Source organism: Lates calcarifer, unplaced genomic scaffold (genome assembly GCF_001640805.2).
Source record: "Lates calcarifer isolate ASB-BC8 unplaced genomic scaffold, TLL_Latcal_v3 _unitig_5629_quiver_3447, whole genome shotgun sequence".
In the NCBI taxonomy this organism is placed as follows: Eukaryota; Metazoa; Chordata; class Actinopteri; family Centropomidae; genus Lates; species Lates calcarifer.
The window spans coordinates 110-12264 of record NW_026117630.1 but is presented as its reverse complement, the minus strand read 5'-3'; the positions used below and the strand labels follow the sequence as shown (position 1 = coordinate 12264).

Below are 12155 nucleotides of genomic sequence, written 5' to 3'. Positions count from 1 at the left end.
TGTACGTTTTGAGCAATTTCGGACGAAAAATGGACTTGGAACAGAGCCAAATGTTTGATCAGGCCATACGGAAAATTCTTGTTGGGTGGAGTAGTTATTTCTTAGTTTTGCTGTTGACTGTTAGAGAAAATCCCCATTATTGTTGATTGCTATGTGAAATAACAGATCTGCCAGTGTTATTTTGGCACGTATAAAGGGTCTGTCTTCAGCAGCCGCTGTGGCTTACGGCCACACCACCCTGAGCGCGCCCGATCTCGTCTGATCTCGGAAGCTAAGCAGGGTCGGGCCTGGTTAGTACTTGGATGGGAGACCGCCTGGGAATACCAGGTGCCGTAAGCTTTTTGTCCCCATCTTTTCCTGCCTATCTTACAGCAGCAGAATGCCGCTTCCTCTGTAGTTGAGACAGGGCACGCCAAACTACTTTTATTTTGCAGCCTGTATTTCACGCTCTGTTTTGCACTTCTGTTTTATGTCACGTCGCTTTCGGCAATCGGGTATTAGGCGCTGGAAAGTCACCTCTGTAAAGTCTGCACTGCTGCCGAATGAATGAGCGCAGTCTGGGTTTTGGGCACAATGACCCAATACGTCGTCCACAAGGACGTGTGGCTCACCGATGTACGTTTTGAGCAATTTCGGACGAAAATGGACTTGGAACAGAGCCAAATGTTTGATCAGGCCATACGGAAAATTCTTGTTGGGTGGAGTAGTTATTTCTTAGTTTTGCTGTTGACTGTTAGAGAAAATCCCCATTATTGTTGATTGCTATGTGAAATAACAGATCTGCCAGTGTTATTTTGGCACGTATAAAGGGTCTGTCTTCAGCAGCCGCTGTGGCTTACGGCCACACCACCCTGAGCGCGCCCGATCTCGTCTGATCTCGGAAGCTAAGCAGGGTCGGGCCTGGTTAGTACTTGGATGGGAGACCGCCTGGGAATACCAGGTGCCGTAAGCTTTTTGTCCCCTATCTTACAGCAGCAGAATGCCGCTTCCTCTGTAGTTGAGACAGGGCACGCCAAAATACTTTTATTTTGCAGCCTGTATTTCACGCTCTGTTTTGCACTTCTGTTTTATGTCACGTCGCTTTCGGCAATCGGGTATTAGGCGCTGGAAAGTCACCTCTGTAAAGTCTGCACTGCTGCCGAATGAATGAGCGCAGTCTGGGTTTTGGGCACAATGACCCAATACGTCGTCCACAAGGACGTGTGGCTCACCGATGTACGTTTTGAGCAATTTCGGACGAAAATGGACTTGGAACAGAGCCAAATGTTTGATCAGGCCATACGGAAAATTCTTGTTGGGTGGAGTAGTTATTTCTTAGTTTTGCTGTTGACTGTTAGAGAAAATCCCCATTATTGTTGATTGCTATGTGAAATAACAGATCTGCCAGTGTTATTTTGGCACGTATAAAGGGTCTGTCTTCAGCAGCCGCTGTGGCTTACGGCCACACCACCCTGAGCGCCCGATCTCGTCTGATCTCGGAAGCTAAGCAGGGTCGGGCTGGTTAGTACTTGGATGGGAGACCGCCTGGGAATACCAGGTGCCGTAAGCTTTTTGTCCCTATCTTACAGCAGCAGAATGCCGCTTCCTCTGTAGTTGAGACAGGGCACGCCAAAACTACTTTTATTTTGCAGCCTGTATTTCACGCTCTGTTTTGCACTTCTGTTTTATGTCACGTCGCTTTCGGCAATCGGGTATTAGGCGCTGGAAAGTCACCTCTGTAAAGTCTGCACTGCTGCCGAATGAATGAGCGCAGTCTGGGTTTTGGGCACAATGACCCAATACGTCGTCCACAAGGACGTGTGGCTCACCGATGTACGTTTTGAGCAATTTCGGACGAAAATGGACTTGGAACAGAGCCAAATGTTTGATCAGGCCATACGGAAAATTCTTGTTGGGTGGAGTAGTTATTTCTTAGTTTTGCTGTTGACTGTTAGAGAAAATCCCCATTATTGTTGATTGCTATGTGAAATAACAGATCTGCCAGTGTTATTTTGGCACGTATAAAGGGTCTGTCTTCAGCAGCCGCTGTGGCTTACGGCCACACCACCCTGAGCGCGCCCGATCTCGTCTGATCTCGGAAGCTAAGCAGGGTCGGGCCTGGTTAGTACTTGGATGGGAGACCGCCTGGGAATACCAGGTGCCGTAAGCTTTTTGTCCCCATCTTTTCCTGCCTATCTTACAGCAGCAGAATGCCGCTTCCTCTGTAGTTGAGACAGGGCACGCCAAACTACTTTTATTTTGCAGCCTGTATTTCACGCTCTGTTTTGCACTTCTGTTTTATGTCACGTCGCTTTCGGCAATCGGGTATTAGGCGCTGGAAAGTCACCTCTGTAAAGTCTGCACTGCTGCCGAATGAATGAGCGCAGTCTGGGTTTTGGGCACAATGACCCAATACGTCGTCCACAAGGACGTGTGGCTCACCGATGTACGTTTTGAGCAATTTCGGACGAAAATGGACTTGGAACAGAGCCAAATGTTTGATCAGGCCATACGGAAAATTCTTGTTGGGGGAGTAGTTATTTCTTAGTTTTGCTGTTGACTGTTAGAGAAAATCCCCATTATTGTTGATTGCTATGTGAAATAACAGATCTGCCAGTGTTATTTTGGCACGTATAAAGGGTCTGTCTTCAGCAGCCGCTGTGGCTTACGGCCACACCACCCTGAGCGCGCCCGATCTCGTCTGATCTCGGAAGCTAAGCAGGGTCGGGCCTGGTTAGTACTTGGATGGGAGACCGCCTGGGAATACCAGGTGCCGTAAGCTTTTGTCCTATCTTACAGCAGCAGAATGCCGCTTCCTCTGTAGTTGAGACAGGGCACGCCAAAACTACTTTTATTTTGCAGCCTGTATTTCACGCTCTGTTTTGCACTTCTGTTTTATGTCACGTCGCTTTCGGCAATCGGTATTAGGCGCTGGAAAGTCACCTCTGTAAAGTCTGCACTGCTGCCGAATGAATGAGCGCAGTCTGGGTTTTGGGCACAATGACCCAATACGTCGTCCACAAGGACGTGTGGCTCACCGATGTACGTTTTGAGCAATTTCGGACGAAAATGGACTTGGAACAGAGCCAAATGTTTGATCAGGCCATACGGAAAATTCTTGTTGGGTGGAGTAGTTATTTCTTAGTTTTGCTGTTGACTGTTAGAGAAAATCCCCATTATTGTTGATTGCTATGTGAAATAACAGATCTGCCAGTGTTATTTTGGCACGTATAAAGGGTCTGTCTTCAGCAGCCGCTGTGGCTTACGGCCACACCACCCTGAGCGCGCCCGATCTCGTCTGATCTCGGAAGCTAAGCAGGGTCGGGCCTGGTTAGTACTTGGATGGGAGACCGCCTGGGAATACCAGGTGCCGTAAGCTTTTTGTCCCTTTTCCTGCCTATCTTACAGCAGCAGAATGCCGCTTCCTCTGTAGTTGAGACAGGGCACGCCAAAACTACTTTTATTTTGCAGCCTGTATTTCACGCTCTGTTTTGCACTTCTGTTTTATGTCACGTCGCTTTCGGCAATCGGGTATTAGGCGCTGGAAAGTCACCTCTGTAAAGTCTGCACTGCTGCCGAATGAATGAGCGCAGTCTGGGTTTTGGGCACAATGACCCAATACGTCGTCCACAAGGACGTGTGGCTCACCGATGTACGTTTTGAGCAATTTCGGACGAAAATGGACTTGGAACAGAGCCAAATGTTTGATCAGGCCATACGGAAAATTCTTGTTGGGTGGAGTAGTTATTTCTTAGTTTTGCTGTTGACTGTTAGAGAAAATCCCCATTATTGTTGATTGCTATGTGAAATAACAGATCTGCCAGTGTTATTTTGGCACGTATAAAGGGTCTGTCTTCAGCAGCCGCTGTGGCTTACGGCCACACCACCCTGAGCGCGCCCGATCTCGTCTGATCTCGGAAGCTAAGCAGGGTCGGGCCTGGTTAGTACTTGGATGGGAGACCGCCTGGGAATACCAGGTGCCGTAAGCTTTTGTCCCATCTTTTCCTGCCTATCTTACAGCAGCAGAATGCCGCTTCCTCTGTAGTTGAGACAGGGCACGCCAAAACTACTTTTATTTTGCAGCCTGTATTTCACGCTCTGTTTTGCACTTCTGTTTTATGTCACGTCGCTTTCGGCAATCGGGTATTAGGCGCTGGAAAGTCACCTCTGTAAAGTCTGCACTGCTGCCGAATGAATGAGCGCAGTCTGGGTTTTGGGCACAATGACCCAATACGTCGTCCACAAGGACGTGTGGCTCACCGATGTACGTTTTGAGCAATTTCGGACGAAAATGGACTTGGAACAGAGCCAAATGTTTGATCAGGCCATACGGAAAATTCTTGTTGGGTGGAGTAGTTATTTCTTAGTTTTGCTGTTGACTGTTAGAGAAAATCCCCATTATTGTTGATTGCTATGTGAAATAACAGATCTGCCAGTGTTATTTTGGCACGTATAAAGGGTCTGTCTTCAGCAGCCGCTGTGGCTTACGGCCACACCACCCTGAGCGCGCCCGATCTCGTCTGATCTCGGAAGCTAAGCAGGGTCGGGCCTGGTTAGTACTTGGATGGGAGACCGCTGGGAATACCAGGTGCCGTAAGCTTTTTTCCCTATCTTACAGCAGCAGAATGCCGCTTCCTCTGTAGTTGAGACAGGGCACGCCAAAACTACTTTTATTTTGCAGCCTGTATTTCACGCTCTGTTTTGCACTTCTGTTTTATGTCACGTCGCTTTCGGCAATCGGGTATTAGGCGCTGGAAAGTCACCTCTGTAAAGTCTGCACTGCTGCCGAATGAATGAGCGCAGTCTGGGTTTTGGGCACAATGACCCAATACGTCGTCCACAAGGACGTGTGGCTCACCGATGTACGTTTTGAGCAATTTCGGACGAAAATGGACTTGGAACAGAGCCAAATGTTTGATCAGGCCATACGGAAAATTCTTGTTGGGTGGAGTAGTTATTTCTTAGTTTTGCTGTTGACTGTTAGAGAAAATCCCCATTATTGTTGATTGCTATGTGAAATAACAGATCTGCCAGTGTTATTTTGGCACGTATAAAGGGTCTGTCTTCAGCAGCCGCTGTGGCTTACGGCCACACCACCCTGAGCGCGCCCGATCTCGTCTGATCTCGGAAGCTAAGCAGGGTCGGGCCTGGTTAGTACTTGGATGGGAGACCGCCTGGGAATACCAGGTGCCGTAAGCTTTTTGTCCCCATCTTTTCCTGCCTATCTTACAGCAGCAGAATGCCGCTTCCTCTGTAGTTGAGACAGGGCACGCCAAAACTACTTTTATTTTGCAGCCTGTATTTCACGCTCTGTTTTGCACTTCTGTTTTATGTCACGTCGCTTTCGGCAATCGGGTATTAGGCGCTGGAAAGTCACCTCTGTAAAGTCTGCACTGCTGCCGAATGAATGAGCGCAGTCTGGGTTTTGGGCACAATGACCCAATACGTCGTCCACAAGGACGTGTGGCTCACCGATGTACGTTTTGAGCAATTTCGGACGAAAATGGACTTGGAACAGAGCCAAATGTTTGATCAGGCCATACGGAAAATTCTTGTTGGGTGGAGTAGTTATTTCTTAGTTTTGCTGTTGACTGTTAGAGAAAATCCCCATTATTGTTGATTGCTATGTGAAATAACAGATCTGCCAGTGTTATTTTGGCACGTATAAAGGGTCTGTCTTCAGCAGCCGCTGTGGCTTACGGCCACACCACCCTGAGCGCGCCCGATCTCGTCTGATCTCGGAAGCTAAGCAGGGTCGGGCCTGGTTAGTACTTGGATGGGAGACCGCCTGGGAATACCAGGTGCCGTAAGCTTTTTTGTCCTATCTTACAGCAGCAGAATGCCGCTTCCTCTGTAGTTGAGACAGGGCACGCCAAAACTACTTTTATTTTGCAGCCTGTATTTCACGCTCTGTTTTGCACTTCTGTTTTATGTCACGTCGCTTTCGGCAATCGGGTATTAGGCGCTGGAAAGTCACCTCTGTAAAGTCTGCACTGCTGCCGAATGAATGAGCGCAGTCTGGGTTTTGGGCACAATGACCCAATACGTCGTCCACAAGGACGTGTGGCTCACCGATGTACGTTTTGAGCAATTTCGGACGAAAATGGACTTGGAACAGAGCCAAATGTTTGATCAGGCCATACGGAAAATTCTTGTTGGGTGGAGTAGTTATTTCTTAGTTTTGCTGTTGACTGTTAGAGAAAATCCCCATTATTGTTGATTGCTATGTGAAATAACAGATCTGCCAGTGTTATTTTGGCACGTATAAAGGGTCTGTCTTCAGCAGCCGCTGTGGCTTACGGCCACACCACCCTGAGCGCGCCCGATCTCGTCTGATCTCGGAAGCTAAGCAGGGTCGGGCCTGGTTAGTACTTGGATGGGAGACCGCCTGGGAATACCAGGTGCCGTAAGCTTTTTGTCCCCATCTTTTCCTGCCTATCTTACAGCAGCAGAATGCCGCTTCCTCTGTAGTTGAGACAGGGCACGCCAAAACTACTTTTATTTTGCAGCCTGTATTTCACGCTCTGTTTTGCACTTCTGTTTTATGTCACGTCGCTTTCGGCAATCGGGTATTAGGCGCTGGAAAGTCACCTCTGTAAAGTCTGCACTGCTGCCGAATGAATGAGCGCAGTCTGGGTTTTGGGCACAATGACCCAATACGTCGTCCACAAGGACGTGTGGCTCACCGATGTACGTTTTGAGCAATTTCGGACGAAAATGGACTTGGAACAGAGCCAAATGTTTGATCAGGCCATACGGAAAATTCTTGTTGGGTGGAGTAGTTTTCTTAGTTTTGCTGTTGACTGTTAGAGAAAATCCCCATTATTGTTGATTGCTATGTGAAATAACAGATCTGCCAGTGTTATTTTGGCACGTATAAAGGGTCTGTCTTCAGCAGCCGCTGTGGCTTACGGCCACACCACCCTGAGCGCGCCGATCTCGTCTGATCTCGGAAGCTAAGCAGGGTCGGGCCTGGTTAGTACTTGGATGGGAGACCGCCTGGGAATACCAGGTGCCGTAAGCTTTTTGTCCGCCTATCTTACAGCAGCAGAATGCCGCTTCCTCTGTAGTTGAGACAGGGCACGCCAAAACTACTTTTATTTTGCAGCCTGTATTTCACGCTCTGTTTTGCACTTCTGTTTTATGTCACGTCGCTTTCGGCAATCGGGTATTAGGCGCTGGAAAGTCACCTCTGTAAAGTCTGCACTGCTGCCGAATGAATGAGCGCAGTCTGGGTTTTGGGCACAATGACCCAATACGTCGTCCACAAGGACGTGTGGCTCACCGATGTACGTTTTGAGCAATTTCGGACGAAAATGGACTTGGAACAGAGCCAAATGTTTGATCAGGCCATACGGAAAATTCTTGTTGGGTGGAGTAGTTATTTCTTAGTTTTGCTGTTGACTGTTAGAGAAAATCCCCATTATTGTTGATTGCTATGTGAAATAACAGATCTGCAGTGTTATTTTGGCACGTATAAAGGGTCTGTCTTCAGCAGCCGCTGTGGCTTACGGCCACACCACCCTGAGCGCGCCCGATCTCGTCTGATCTCGGAAGCTAAGCAGGGTCGGGCCTGGTTAGTACTTGGATGGGAGACCGCCTGGGAATACCAGGTGCCGTAAGCTTTTTGTCCCATCTTTTCCTGCCTATCTTACAGCAGCAGAATGCCGCTTCCTCTGTAGTTGAGACAGGGCACGCCAAAACTACTTTTATTTTGCAGCCTGTATTTCACGCTCTGTTTTGCACTTCTGTTTTATGTCACGTCGCTTTCGGCAATCGGGTATTAGGCGCTGGAAAGTCACCTCTGTAAAGTCTGCACTGCTGCCGAATGAATGAGCGCAGTCTGGGTTTTGGGCACAATGACCCAATACGTCGTCCACAAGGACGTGTGGCTCACCGATGTACGTTTTGAGCAATTTCGGACGAAAATGGACTTGGAACAGAGCCAAATGTTTGATCAGGCCATACGGAAAATTCTTGTTGGGTGGAGTAGTTATTTCTTAGTTTTGCTGTTGACTGTTAGAGAAAATCCCCATTATTGTTGATTGCTATGTGAAATAACAGATCTGCCAGTGTTATTTTGGCACGTATAAAGGGTCTGTCTTCAGCAGCCGCTGTGGCTTACGGCCACACCACCCTGAGCGCGCCCGATCTCGTCTGATCTCGGAAGCTAAGCAGGGTCGGGCCTGGTTAGTACTTGGATGGGAGACCGCCTGGGAATACCAGGTGCCGTAAGCTTTTTGTCCCCATCTTTTCCTGCCTATCTTACAGCAGCAGAATGCCGCTTCCTCTGTAGTTGAGACAGGGCACGCCAAAACTACTTTTATTTTGCAGCCTGTATTTCACGCTCTGTTTTGCACTTCTGTTTTATGTCACGTCGCTTTCGGCAATCGGGTATTAGGCGCTGGAAAGTCACCTCTGTAAAGTCTGCACTGCTGCCGAATGAATGAGCGCAGTCTGGGTTTTGGGCACAATGACCCATACGTCGTCCACAAGGACGTGTGGCTCACCGATGTACGTTTTGAGCAATTTCGGACGAAAATGGACTTGGAACAGAGCCAAATGTTTGATCAGGCCATACGGAAAATTCTTGTTGGGTGGAGTAGTTATTTCTTAGTTTTGCTGTTGACTGTTAGAGAAAATCCCCATTATTGTTGATTGCTATGTGAAATAACAGATCTGCCAGTGTTATTTTGGCACGTATAAAGGGTCTGTCTTCAGCAGCCGCTGTGGCTTACGGCCACACCACCCTGAGCGCGCCCGATCTCGTCTGATCTCGGAAGCTAAGCAGGGTCGGGCCTGGTTAGTACTTGGATGGGAGACCGCCTGGGAATACCAGGTGCCGTAAGCTTTTTTCCGCCTATCTTACAGCAGCAGAATGCCGCTTCCTCTGTAGTTGAGACAGGGCACGCCAAAACTACTTTTATTTTGCAGCCTGTATTTCACGCTCTGTTTTGCACTTCTGTTTTATGTCACGTCGCTTTCGGCAATCGGTATTAGGCGCTGGAAAGTCACCTCTGTAAAGTCTGCACTGCTGCCGAATGAATGAGCGCAGTCTGGGTTTTGGGCACAATGACCCAATACGTCGTCCACAAGGACGTGTGGCTCACCGATGTACGTTTTGAGCAATTTCGGACGAAAATGGACTTGGAACAGAGCCAAATGTTTGATCAGGCCATACGGAAAATTCTTGTTGGGTGGAGTAGTTATTTCTTAGTTTTGCTGTTGACTGTTAGAGAAAATCCCCATTATTGTTGATTGCTATGTGAAATAACAGATCTGCCAGTGTTATTTTGGCACGTATAAAGGGTCTGTCTTCAGCAGCCGCTGTGGCTTACGGCCACACCACCCTGAGCGCGCCCGATCTCGTCTGATCTCGGAAGCTAAGCAGGGTCGGGCCTGGTTAGTACTTGGATGGGAGACCGCCTGGGAATACCAGGTGCCGTAAGCTTTTTGTCCCTATCTTACACAGCAGAATGCCGCTTCCTCTGTAGTTGAGACAGGGCACGCCAAACTACTTTTATTTTGCAGCCTGTATTTCACGCTCTGTTTTGCACTTCTGTTTTATGTCACGTCGCTTTCGGCAATCGGGTATTAGGCGCTGGAAAGTCACCTCTGTAAAGTCTGCACTGCTGCCGAATGAATGAGCGCAGTCTGGGTTTTGGGCACAATGACCCAATACGTCGTCCACAAGGACGTGTGGCTCACCGATGTACGTTTTGAGCAATTTCGGACGAAAATGGACTTGGAACAGAGCCAAATGTTTGATCAGGCCATACGGAAAATTCTTGTTGGGTGGAGTAGTTATTTCTTAGTTTTGCTGTTGACTGTTAGAGAAAATCCCCATTATTGTTGATTGCTATGTGAAATAACAGATCTGCCAGTGTTATTTGGCACGTATAAAGGGTCTGTCTTCAGCAGCCGCTGTGGCTTACGGCCACACCACCCTGAGCGCGCCCGATCTCGTCTGATCTCGGAAGCTAAGCAGGGTCGGGCCTGGTTAGTACTTGGATGGGAGACCGCCTGGGAATACCAGGTGCCGTAAGCTTTTTGTCCCTATCTTACAGCAGCAGAATGCCGCTCCTCTGTAGTTGAGACAGGGCACGCCAAAACTACTTTTATTTTGCAGCCTGTATTTCACGCTCTGTTTTGCACTTCTGTTTTATGTCACGTCGCTTTCGGCAATCGGGTATTAGGCGCTGGAAAGTCACCTCTGTAAAGTCTGCACTGCTGCCGAATGAATGAGCGCAGTCTGGGTTTTGGGCACAATGACCCAATACGTCGTCCACAAGGACGTGTGGCTCACCGATGTACGTTTTGAGCAATTTCGGACGAAAATGGACTTGGAACAGAGCCAAATGTTTGATCAGGCCATACGGAAAATTCTTGTTGGGTGGAGTAGTTATTTCTTAGTTTTGCTGTTGACTGTTAGAGAAAATCCCCATTATTGTTGATTGCTATGTGAAATAACAGATCTGCCAGTGTTATTTTGGCACGTATAAAGGGTCTGTCTTCAGCAGCCGCTGTGGCTTACGGCCACACCACCCTGAGCGCGCCCGATCTCGTCTGATCTCGGAAGCTAAGCAGGGTCGGGCCTGGTTAGTACTTGGATGGGAGACCGCCTGGGAATACCAGGTGCCGTAAGCTTTTTGTCCCCATCTTTTCTGCCTATCTTACAGCAGCAGAATGCCGCTTCCTCTGTAGTTGAAGGGCACGCCAAACTACTTTTATTTTGCAGCCTGTATTTCACGCTCTGTTTTGCACTTCTGTTTTATGTCACGTCGCTTTCGGCAATCGGGTATTAGGCGCTGGAAAGTCACCTCTGTAAAGTCTGCACTGCTGCCGAATGAATGAGCGCAGTCTGGGTTTTGGGCACAATGACCCAATACGTCGTCCACAAGGACGTGTGGCTCACCGATGTACGTTTTGAGCAATTTCGGACGAAAATGGACTTGGAACAGAGCCAAATGTTTGATCAGGCCATACGGAAAATTCTTGTTGGGGAGTAGTTATTTCTTAGTTTTGCTGTTGACTGTTAGAGAAAATCCCCATTATTGTTGATTGCTATGTGAAATAACAGATCTGCCAGTGTTATTTTGGCGTATAAAGGGTCTGTCTTCAGCAGCCTGTGGCTTACGGCCACACCACCCTGAGCGCGCCGATCTCGTCTGATCTCGGAAGCTAAGCAGGGTCGGGCCTGGTTAGTACTTGGATGGGAGACCGCCTGGGAATACCAGGTGCCGTAAGCTTTTTGTCCCTATCTTACAGCAGCAGAATGCCGCTTCCTCTGTAGTTGAGACAGGGCACGCCAAAACTACTTTTATTTTGCAGCCTGTATTTCACGCTCTGTTTTGCACTTCTGTTTTATGTCACGTCGCTTTCGGCAATCGGGTATTAGGCGCTGGAAAGTCACCTCTGTAAAGTCTGCACTGCTGCCGAATGAATGAGCGCAGTCTGGGTTTTGGGCACAATGACCCAATACGTCGTCCACAAGGACGTGTGGCTCACCGATGTACGTTTTGAGCAATTTCGGACGAAAATGGACTTGGAACAGAGCCAAATGTTTGATCAGGCCATACGGAAAATTCTTGTTGGGTGGAGTAGTTATTTCTTAGTTTTGCTGTTGACTGTTAGAGAAAATCCCCATTATTGTTGATTGCTATGTGAAATAACAGATCTGCCAGTGTTATTTTGGCACGTATAAAGGGTCTGTCTTCAGCAGCCGCTGTGGCTTACGGCCACACCACCCTGAGCGCGCCCGATCTCGTCTGATCTCGGAAGCTAAGCAGGTCGGGCCTGGTTAGTACTTGGATGGGAGACCGCCTGGGAATACCAGGTGCCGTAAGCTTTTTGTCTCTTTTCCTGCCTATCTTACAGCAGCAGAATGCCGCTTCCTCTGTAGTTGAGACAGGGCACGCCAAAACTACTTTTATTTTGCAGCCTGTATTTCACGCTCTGTTTTGCACTTCTGTTTTATGTCACGTCGCTTTCGGCAATCGGTATTAGGCGCTGGAAAGTCACCTCTGTAAAGTCTGCACTGCTGCCGAATGAATGAGCGCAGTCTGGGTTTTGGGCACAATGACCCAATACGTCGTCCACAAGGACGTGTGGCTCACCGATGTACGTTTTGAGCAATTTCGGACGAAAATGGACTTGGAACAGAGCCAAATGTTTGA

General features: G+C 48.4%; 20 non-coding genes across 20 annotated transcripts; all 20 read left to right on the top strand.

The window, feature by feature from the left end:
• Window positions 1-220: 220 nt before the first annotated feature.
• LOC127141233 (5S ribosomal RNA) lies at window positions 221-339 on the top strand. Its single transcript, XR_007811759.1, has one exon. It is a non-coding gene; the product is annotated as a 5S ribosomal RNA (ribosomal RNA).
• Window positions 340-833: 494 nt separating this feature from the next.
• Window positions 834-952, top strand: LOC127141232 (5S ribosomal RNA). Its single transcript, XR_007811758.1, has one exon. It is a non-coding gene; the product is annotated as a 5S ribosomal RNA (ribosomal RNA).
• Window positions 953-1433: 481 nt separating this feature from the next.
• On the top strand, window positions 1434-1549 carry LOC127141239 (5S ribosomal RNA). Its single transcript, XR_007811765.1, has one exon. It is a non-coding gene; the product is annotated as a 5S ribosomal RNA (ribosomal RNA).
• Window positions 1550-2030: 481 nt separating this feature from the next.
• On the top strand, window positions 2031-2149 carry LOC127141231 (5S ribosomal RNA). The gene has a single exon (XR_007811757.1). It is a non-coding gene; the product is annotated as a 5S ribosomal RNA (ribosomal RNA).
• Window positions 2150-2642: 493 nt separating this feature from the next.
• LOC127141230 (5S ribosomal RNA) lies at window positions 2643-2761 on the top strand. Its single transcript, XR_007811756.1, has one exon. It is a non-coding gene; the product is annotated as a 5S ribosomal RNA (ribosomal RNA).
• A 478-nt stretch (window positions 2762-3239) lies between these two features.
• Window positions 3240-3358, top strand: LOC127141229 (5S ribosomal RNA). Its single transcript, XR_007811755.1, has one exon. It is a non-coding gene; the product is annotated as a 5S ribosomal RNA (ribosomal RNA).
• A 491-nt stretch (window positions 3359-3849) lies between these two features.
• On the top strand, window positions 3850-3968 carry LOC127141228 (5S ribosomal RNA). Its single transcript, XR_007811754.1, has one exon. It is a non-coding gene; the product is annotated as a 5S ribosomal RNA (ribosomal RNA).
• A 493-nt stretch (window positions 3969-4461) lies between these two features.
• LOC127141235 (5S ribosomal RNA) lies at window positions 4462-4579 on the top strand. The gene has a single exon (XR_007811761.1). It is a non-coding gene; the product is annotated as a 5S ribosomal RNA (ribosomal RNA).
• A 480-nt stretch (window positions 4580-5059) lies between these two features.
• LOC127141227 (5S ribosomal RNA) lies at window positions 5060-5178 on the top strand. The gene has a single exon (XR_007811753.1). It is a non-coding gene; the product is annotated as a 5S ribosomal RNA (ribosomal RNA).
• A 495-nt stretch (window positions 5179-5673) lies between these two features.
• Window positions 5674-5792, top strand: LOC127141226 (5S ribosomal RNA). The gene has a single exon (XR_007811752.1). It is a non-coding gene; the product is annotated as a 5S ribosomal RNA (ribosomal RNA).
• A 481-nt stretch (window positions 5793-6273) lies between these two features.
• Window positions 6274-6392, top strand: LOC127141225 (5S ribosomal RNA). The gene has a single exon (XR_007811751.1). It is a non-coding gene; the product is annotated as a 5S ribosomal RNA (ribosomal RNA).
• Window positions 6393-6885: 493 nt separating this feature from the next.
• Window positions 6886-7003, top strand: LOC127141237 (5S ribosomal RNA). The gene has a single exon (XR_007811763.1). It is a non-coding gene; the product is annotated as a 5S ribosomal RNA (ribosomal RNA).
• A 482-nt stretch (window positions 7004-7485) lies between these two features.
• Window positions 7486-7604, top strand: LOC127141224 (5S ribosomal RNA). Its single transcript, XR_007811750.1, has one exon. It is a non-coding gene; the product is annotated as a 5S ribosomal RNA (ribosomal RNA).
• Window positions 7605-8098: 494 nt separating this feature from the next.
• On the top strand, window positions 8099-8217 carry LOC127141242 (5S ribosomal RNA). Its single transcript, XR_007811768.1, has one exon. It is a non-coding gene; the product is annotated as a 5S ribosomal RNA (ribosomal RNA).
• A 494-nt stretch (window positions 8218-8711) lies between these two features.
• Window positions 8712-8830, top strand: LOC127141241 (5S ribosomal RNA). The gene has a single exon (XR_007811767.1). It is a non-coding gene; the product is annotated as a 5S ribosomal RNA (ribosomal RNA).
• A 481-nt stretch (window positions 8831-9311) lies between these two features.
• Window positions 9312-9430, top strand: LOC127141240 (5S ribosomal RNA). The gene has a single exon (XR_007811766.1). It is a non-coding gene; the product is annotated as a 5S ribosomal RNA (ribosomal RNA).
• A 478-nt stretch (window positions 9431-9908) lies between these two features.
• LOC127141234 (5S ribosomal RNA) lies at window positions 9909-10027 on the top strand. Its single transcript, XR_007811760.1, has one exon. It is a non-coding gene; the product is annotated as a 5S ribosomal RNA (ribosomal RNA).
• Window positions 10028-10507: 480 nt separating this feature from the next.
• On the top strand, window positions 10508-10626 carry LOC127141223 (5S ribosomal RNA). The gene has a single exon (XR_007811749.1). It is a non-coding gene; the product is annotated as a 5S ribosomal RNA (ribosomal RNA).
• A 484-nt stretch (window positions 10627-11110) lies between these two features.
• LOC127141236 (5S ribosomal RNA) lies at window positions 11111-11228 on the top strand. The gene has a single exon (XR_007811762.1). It is a non-coding gene; the product is annotated as a 5S ribosomal RNA (ribosomal RNA).
• Window positions 11229-11709: 481 nt separating this feature from the next.
• On the top strand, window positions 11710-11827 carry LOC127141238 (5S ribosomal RNA). Its single transcript, XR_007811764.1, has one exon. It is a non-coding gene; the product is annotated as a 5S ribosomal RNA (ribosomal RNA).
• Window positions 11828-12155: the final 328 nt, after the last annotated feature.